Source organism: Amblyomma maculatum, chromosome 7, assembly GCF_055883805.1.
Source record: "Amblyomma maculatum isolate TAMU_Amacu chromosome 7, ASM5588380v1, whole genome shotgun sequence".
Classification (NCBI taxonomy): domain Eukaryota; kingdom Metazoa; phylum Arthropoda; class Arachnida; order Ixodida; family Ixodidae; genus Amblyomma; species Amblyomma maculatum.
In genome coordinates this window covers 108,665,353-108,674,075 of record NC_139350.1, presented here as the reverse complement: position 1 = coordinate 108,674,075, position 8,723 = coordinate 108,665,353, and positions in this window count along the sequence as shown.

Sequence of the window (8,723 nt, the reverse complement as noted above, 5' to 3'; positions counted from 1 at the left end):
CCCGCTTAACTATCCTGTTGAAATAGATAAAGGGCTCCAAACACCGTTGAGAAGAATACCCTGCTGCCTGGTTACTTTTGGCAAAGACGCTACGTTTCTTTTTTTTTTTTTTGTTTTTTTTTTTCTAAACTGTTAGAGCGAACGAACATAATTTCTAGACTGAAATACCCTGGGTGTGGTTACAATGTGTTTTGATAATGTTCCTAAAAAGCATATGGAGAATCTTCCCAGACTACTGCATAGGAACAACCATTTAAACGCGTGGCATTAAGCCGACTTTGCAAAAATATTCGAAGGCAGGTCATGACAGTTATACACGCGCTTATACAGATTTAGGACAGAAATAATTTTCTTGAAGAGTAGCATGACCAGGCAACAATACAAATATTTCGGTGGTGAGCACGCATTCATGATTCTTTTTTTCTTCTGTAAAACAAAAATATTCATTGACACTTATTTCCAGTCTCTAATAGTGGGGTTGCTATGCTTCAAGCTTCTTCGATATCTTCTCTTTTAAGCCAGGAAATGTTAAGTCCGAACTAGTCAGCAGCTGCCACAGCAAGTACACAACTTGTAGTAAATATGTCCAGCCTGGCCACGGCCAGCGCACGAAAGCCTGAGTCGCCGCCGCTTCACTCCCGTTATCGCAAAACCCAACGCGATTCGATTGCTCTTCGTTGCATGCCCGTACTTGATCCTCCCAATCGCCGCCGTCTCCGTCTCGCCTCCCCCAACTCCCGAGCCTCACCTTGTGTTTTTCCAGTGCTTCTCCAGCAAATGACGAGTGATTCAACGTAAGCATACACCATTTAGTATCTGAACCCTAAACTCCCACATGAATGCGCCGATTCGCGGAATACGACTGTGCGGGCCCCTTCCCCAGCGTGTTTGTTTATAGAGCTTTTGTAATCACTGGATGTATGCTGCTTGTGCGCACGCAATAAAATGCAAGCTGAGCTAGCAATATCAAAACGATCCACTTCTTTTCGCACCGGTTGCACCTTTATTTGTTCACAAACTAGAACGGCGCTGCAAGAAGCGTCGTGGGTGCTACGTCCGCTACCTGCGCCGGGTACACACACAAGCGGCGCTGACATCTGCCGGCTGCGCTCGCTGGGCAGGGTCACATATTGACGCTTCACGCTCAATTTTCACTCGCCTTGTGATAGCAGTCATTGATTTGGGATCGCTATTGCGAGAGCTACACTCGATGGCCACATGCAACCGCTAAAGCTTGTGAATGCGCGCTCCGTAATCACCAAAACTCTAGACCCGAATCTCGCGTACTCGCGCTAGGCCTGTTCATCGCTGAACGGGCCGGTAGTTTTGTGCCGACTAACATTTTTGGCCAAGGTCATTGCTGATGACAAGGGGGAACATATAAAGTGTAGCTTCTTACTTTTTTTTTTTTCTAACACAGTACAGCTGCAAGTGCAGCTGCTCAGGCTGCTCACTCATCGAGTGTCAAGTTCTCGCTCAGCCTCCGATCTGACCAAAACAGATCGGACGACCGTCCGCTGATCAGTTCCGTCGGCGTCGCGGGGCCGAAAAACTTCACACTACGATGATAGGCGACCAGTGGCGTAGCCAGAAATGTTTTTCGAGGGAGGCTGACGTTGCTGCTCAGCCTCCTGCGTATCGAGATACCTGTCACCAACCTATCACCTCTCAACTGCGCCATAAATTCTGCATGCCGGGATTCAAAGATTGCACGGAAGAATAGTACCATCCGGGACTTTCGTTCCATCGAGTATCCTGAGCATGAATTGTTTCAGACGAAATTCATTCGTTTAATTTAGCAAACGCAGAACAGAAAATTCATCATAGGCAGTTTTTCAGCCATACAATTAACATTAGCTCGAATGCGGACCCGCAGATGAAATGGTTGCCTGCACTCTGTAGTGTGCTTATAACTTTGATTACAATGCAGCATCTGCACTTTAACAAACTGGAGCGTTACGAACACACGAGGACTCTCAGCAGACCACTTCGACATAAAAGCTCAGAGATTCAGTGCGAACAAGAGGCCCGAGAGGGAGACGACAGCGCTGAGTCAGAAGATCGAGTTTGGCCTGCGGAGGCTGTGCATGTGGCGTCACGCTCCCTTCTAGATTTTTTTTTTTTTCTGCACGCATTCTATCTCTGCGTGCTTTGTCAGCTTGTCTCCTTCGTATGGTCCGATGAACGATTTCAGAAAACCGAATGCACCTTTTGTTTTCTTTATTCCCGCTGAAATCTCTTTTGGAGTGTGAAAAAGACATACTGGAGACAAAGTCCAGATTCATTTTCGGCTCTGGTGGTTGTTTTGTCTGCGATGTATGACTACAAAAAAATTTCGCGAGGGGCTAAAGCCCCATAAGCCCTCCCCCTGGCTACGCCACTGCCTCACACATTTTAAAGCTCGACTCGAATAGCAATTTCGCGTGCATTAGCGTATCGAACCGTCTAAGAGTGGTTCGAACCTCGGGTGACCAGCGATTAGACCACAATTTTGAACCACACTACAAACCATCATGGCGAATGCTGCTTCGGACCTCTTGAATTCAGAGCCGCCGAGAGATCCGACAGAAATCTCCAAACGCGAGACGCTCTTTTAAATCGATTTTAAATTGACAAGCATTAAACTGATGGGTATGTGGGCATCGCCTAGCAGGAGCGGCCAGATTTATTTCAGGAAAGCTGGAGGAGCGGCGCCAGCAGCGTTTGGCCGAAGCTAGCTCCACATGGAAGCGAGCTTTCTATGTAGTACATACTGGAACGACCCCGTCTTTTTCGGCACGCGGCCGACGCTGACCGCGCGATTCCCTGCAAGTGAACTGTTTTATAGCAAAGGAAAGGCGCAGTAACTGAAAGATGCAGCAAGTACTCATAACAACTGATCACCCTTGCATTGAGTCTTGGACCCCAGTATGATAACAGCTGTTGGCAATCTTACAAAGAGAATGCTTTTGTGGAATAACAGCGTTACAGGAACGCAATTTTTCTTTTTCGCGAATGTGTATTCCTACTGCGTTTTTTTATCTAAGCGCGTTTGCTAGAATGATATTGCAGGCGCTGCGCAATGGATATTTGCGCCTCCATGCCAGAGCAGTCAGGTGTTCGTTACACATGGAGAAGTTCTTTATGTGTTGCGAACACCCGACTGAACTGACATGGAGGCGATGAATTTACAGAACCGACAAAAAGAGACACTCGACGCACGCGTCCTGCCCACTGAGCGCACGAAGCCTGCCCGCGCGTCTGGAACGCCGCACGAAACCCAGAAAATAAAGCCATCCGCCCGGAAATACATGAAATAAATACTGCATCTTTAGAGAATCGCACTTTTTGAATGCAATTTCAACGATTTCACTAAAGGTCGCAATAAATGTGCAGTATGCTTTAAGCCTTCCCCACAATGTTTTGGCTGCGCTGCTGCGCACGTATTGGGAGTAGATTGCCTCTTAAGCGCCTTTACCGGAATGATGTAGGTATCGCGCCAAAACTTTTGGCGCCTGCATGCCAGATCAGTCAGGTGTTACGAATGTTAGGTACTTATTACATCCGTTTCTAACATCTTACGGATCGGTCATAGAGGCAAATAATTTACAGAACAGACAAAAAGGGACACTCGATGCGCGCGTCCTCTCCACGCAGCGGCGGAGGGCGACCCATCCCTCGAGGCAACCTATACCCCCAATACGTGCGCGCAGCCAAATAAATATCGCGGAGATTTTAAAGTATACTGCAGAGTCAGCGACCTTTAGTGAAATTGTTGAAATTGCGATGAGAAAGTGCGATTATTTAAATTTGCAGTATTTATTTTACGCAATTTCGGGCGATAGCCTTACTTTTCGGTTTTGTGCGCGCGTTCAGACGCCGCGTGCGCTGGCTCCGTGCGCTGCGTGGAGAGGGCACGCGTCGAGTGTCTCTTTGCGATTACCTAAAGTTGCAGTAATGCACACAACTAGCCAATCGGAAGGCTGCATCAAACCCTGGATGCCGCGAGGCATCGACGTCTGACTCCGTAAAATTACATATCGTCGAGGGGTGGCGTCGGGGGTCGAAGAGCAACGGCCAGATTTTAACGGAGTATATGTAAATAGATGCAGAAAGTCGTCGATTAGAAGTCAACAACGTCGATGCAGTGCTGTTTTCGCATTCTCCAATGCAGTGTCTACCCTGACCAATACATTTTTGCCTTCTAGCCGATTGAGCTGGTAAGATTGTCGCCTTCCTCAAGAATATTGTTGAATATGTTACTCCGAACAAAGAGAGGAAATCATGATAACAATATCCACCTGTTTTTCGAACTTCATGTTTCACACGATTTCGTTAAAGTCCTACAGAGCCAAGGACTGGAAAACACAACCGAATCACCAAAGAGAATAATCTACAGGTAAAGGAGCTCCATACATGTTTGTTTCGCAGACGCAATGATTAACAGAAACTCAAAGAAAGAAAGTAATTACTTGACAAACTTCCAGACTCCCGACTTCATTCGACATAAACTCTATGTCAATAAAATTGCGATTTACGTGATGACCTGACATCTGTGTAAAGCTTTCCTCCAAATAATGTTACAATTTGTTCACATTGAGCCCTGTAGATGTTAAGCATATTTATCTTTTTGACAGACGAATTCAGTGATTGGAGAGACTAGTATACTAATATATGCAGTGTCGTGACGCTGGGGCTATGTCGACCCGGCCTTCACTTGGTAGCGTGCAGAGACTCGGGGTTGAAGAAGGATTGAATCTTCGAAATTGGTGAAATATATACAAGCAGGTTTAATGGCACTTTGAGAAAACTTATTTACATGATTATTTACAGGAAAAAGAAGGGTACATTAGCAAAATGGCAAGCGTTAAGAGTTCATAGCGAGAAGCGACTGGATGAGCCGTTTACCCAGGGCTCAGAGCGTCATTTCGTGCTCTGCGGCGTACTTAAAACCCCCTATGTCCAGCCCCTCTCTGAAGATGCTGACCAACCAGTTCCAGGGCACGCCCCTCAGATATCGGCATCCAATCGAACACATCACTGCACTGATGGTCTGAAGCACTGACTGGCCCGGCATTGTTTCGTTGGGCCTGGTCACTTGTTGGCGGGAAAAGCTTGGGAACGGCGAGGAGGTACATTTCTATTCTTCAGCCAAGAATCGATAGGCTGGTTCCGGCAAGTGGATTTACTTCTCAGAAACCCAAGTGCACGTGCGCGCCGCATACGCTCCCAGCATTGTCCGTTTTCGACAATTGCAAATCTTTCCTGCATTCCCGGGAAATCATTTAATGGTCGTATGCGTCATGCTCCTTTCTTGTCCTGCACGTCAGCGGACGTGTCACTCTGTCGTCTCCTTTGGACAGTAGGTATTCCTCACTGGACGATAAGGCTTCTCGACGGGAAGGGTGAACAATTGAACCAAAGCACTTCCGGCTATTTCCCGCAGGGGGACATTTCTTTGTGTTTTTCTAGACGTTCTCTTGACAGGGTCAATTTGGCATTTGCAGGGTGTCCACAAAGCAAAACAGTCTTACAAAACAGGATTCCTGGAAACAGGCTCACTTAGAGCCATTGTACCAACAGCACATATCCACAGCACTTATCCATGTCCACAGGCGAACAATAGAGCGCGCAAGTGCGGATGATGCACGGTCGTAACAGCCTCCTCCCCCGCCAGAAGAGTCTCGGAGGGCAGCAGTCGCAGCTGCTGCATGAAGAGACGACTTAATGGCCTGCACATGAAGGCTTGAAGCTCGCTGTTGCTTGTCGCGTTGTCTTGATTGTCGTAGGCCAAATTGCTCGAGCTGTTTGAAACTCAACCACATGTCGAAGCAAGCACTCGGCTCCCGTCTGAAGAGACCAGGTTAAAAGAAAACTGCCATTGTTGTTCGAGAAAAGCCCACTCTCAAGACGTTCAGGACCCACTTTTCCTAGAAAACCAAACGTGCTGCTTTACATAGTCACACATATACAAGCGCACGAAAAAAAAAAAAACCTGATTATCAATTTGGATACATGGTGAGGAACACCTCGGACCGCTTAGAAACAGCGGCTAAGCGCGTCCGCATTCCCATTTAACTTCCCCTTTTTGTATCTTATTTCAAAATTGTACTGCTGTAAAATCAAGCTCCACCTAAGAAGGCGACTGTTCTTCGATGTCGCAGTTTGCAGCCAAGCCAGGGGACAATGGTCCGTCTCTACGGTGAATTTGGCCCCTCCAAGATAGCACTGCAATTTTTTAATGGCCCATACAATGCAAGCGCACTCTTTCTCTGACGCGCAATAAGCCCTCTCTCTAGAACTCAGTTTTCTGCTCAGGTAGAGCACAGGGTGCTCATTACCGTCGTCATCTCTCTGGCAGAGAACAGCACCTAGCCCTCGATCACTGGCATCACACTGGACCGTGAATTCTCGGTCATAGTCTGGAGCTCGCAATACCGGACGGCTAATCAGCACAGCCTTCAGGTTTACGAAGGAGGCTTCCTTTTGTTCGTCCCAGACTACATTTGTCGGTTCTGTCTTGCGGAGAGCGTCGGTCAGAGGGCTGGCCAAAGCTGAATAGTTAGGGATGTAGTGATTGTAGTATCCAGTCAGACCCAGGAATGCTCGAATTTCCGTCTTCGTGCTCGGCCGCGGGTAGTCTTCTACCGCAGAAATCTTAATCTCGCTGGGTTTCCTGAAACCTTGACCTACATTGTGACCCAAGTAGTCCACGGTCGCCCTTGCCAGGCAACATTTCTCGGCCTTTACGGTTGGTCCAGCTTGACGCAAAAGGCTCAGTACAGCTCTTAGATATACCATATGGTCCGCCCATGAGTCGGAAAAAACCGCAATGTCATCTAAATAAGGCACCGCGAATGTTTCACACCCCTTTAAATCCCTATCCATGAGTCGGGAAAAACAAAATGGAGCATTTTGAGCCCGAAACTCATCATTGTTGGCTGGTAGCTGCGCGTCGGAGTGACGAAAGCCGCGTATCTGCTGGCGCGTTCAGTGAGCGGTACTTGCCAGTATCCTCGAGTAAGGTCCAGCGTAGTCACATATGCCGCTCTACTGACCTGTTCTACTCTCTCCTCAATATTCGGAATAGGATACACTTGATCCCTGGTGAGAGAATTTAGCTTTCGGTAGTCTACCACAGGCCTAGGGTCTTTACCTGGAGCTTCTACTAAGATCATAGGCGAAGCATAATCGCTTTCCGAGGGTTTTATTACTCCTAATTCCAGCATGCGAGTTACTTCCCTATCCAGAATTTCTCTTTGCCTTGGAGAAAAACGGTAGCACCTTGATCGCACTGGCACGTCTGAAGTCAGCTCAATATCGTGCTCAGTCAAATCAGTCCTGCCTGGCCTGTCCACGAAGCAGGCCTCAAACTCTGTTATTATCTCGCCCAGATCGGACAGCTGGCATTTCTTTAGTTCTCCTATCTGCTCCGTCTTTTTGAGAAGCTCATGTATCTTGGGATCATTGGCTTGCTCCATAGCTAAGTCCTCTCGGGTTGCACTTAAAAGTCTCGTGAGATTACTAGACACTGGCGGCAAGAGGTTACTCTCAAGAACGTCCTCATTCCGCATCTCATCAAGCTCACTTTCAAGTTGACTTATCTGAGATGCCTCGCTCTCAAAGTTTTCTGACCTGCTATCTTCCGCATCGACCACTGTTTTAACTGCCGTTTCCTCCGCTGTGGATTTTTCTGGAATGAGCAGTGTAGCTAGTTCTCGCGCCTTTGAACGTGTTAAGGCTTGCACAACTCTGTCTCCGAAAAGGATGCCCCTCTTTCGCAGTAGCATGTCCGATTTGTTGGAGAACAAATACGGATAGCACTTAGGAAGCTTTCCTGAAACGGCAGCCTCGGTTGTTAATTCGCCGAAAGGGCCCTCGATGACCACGTTCGCGATTGGCAAGCACACACTCTGTTCCTCCACTACCTGGCGGATCCATGCACACTGTCCTGTATAGTCGGAAGGCGATACATACGCCGGATGGACAACATCCATCGTTGCGGCCGAATCGCGCAGTACCTTGCAGGGCTTCCCGTTGACTACTAGGTCATGCAGGTAGGGTTCCAAAAGCTGCATATTTTCATCGCAGTCACTGACATACGAGAAAGCAATCTTTTCTTTCCGACAGTTGACGGCAATGTGACCCTGCTCATTACACCTAAAGCATGTGAGCGGCTTCCTAGCTCCAAGCTTGTTCTTTGTGTTCTGCGCGTTGTCGTGACGCTGGGGCTACGTCGACCCGGCCTTCACTTGGTAGCGTGCAGAGACTCGGGGTTGAAGTAGGATTGAATCTTCGAAGTTGGTGAAATATGTACAAGCAGGTTTAATGGCACTTTGAGAAACTTATTTACAAGATTATTTACACGAAAAAGAAGGGTACATCAGCAAAATGGCAAGCGTTAAGAGTTCATAGCGAGAAGCGACTGGATGAGCCGTTTACCCAGGGCCCAGAGCGCTTTTTTCGGGCTCTGCACTGTCCTTAAAACCCCCTATGTCCAGCCCCCCCTCTGAAGATGCTGACCAATCAGTTCCAGGGCACGCCCCTCAGATATCGGCATCCAATCGAACACATCACTGCACTGATGGTCTGAGGCACTGACTGGTCCGGCATTAATTCGTTGGGCGTGGTCACTTGTTGGCGGGAAAAGCTTGGGAACGGCGAGGAGAGGAGGTACATTTCTATTCTTCAGCAAAGAAACGATAGGCAGCTGGTTCCGGCCAGTGGATTTACTTCTCAGAAAC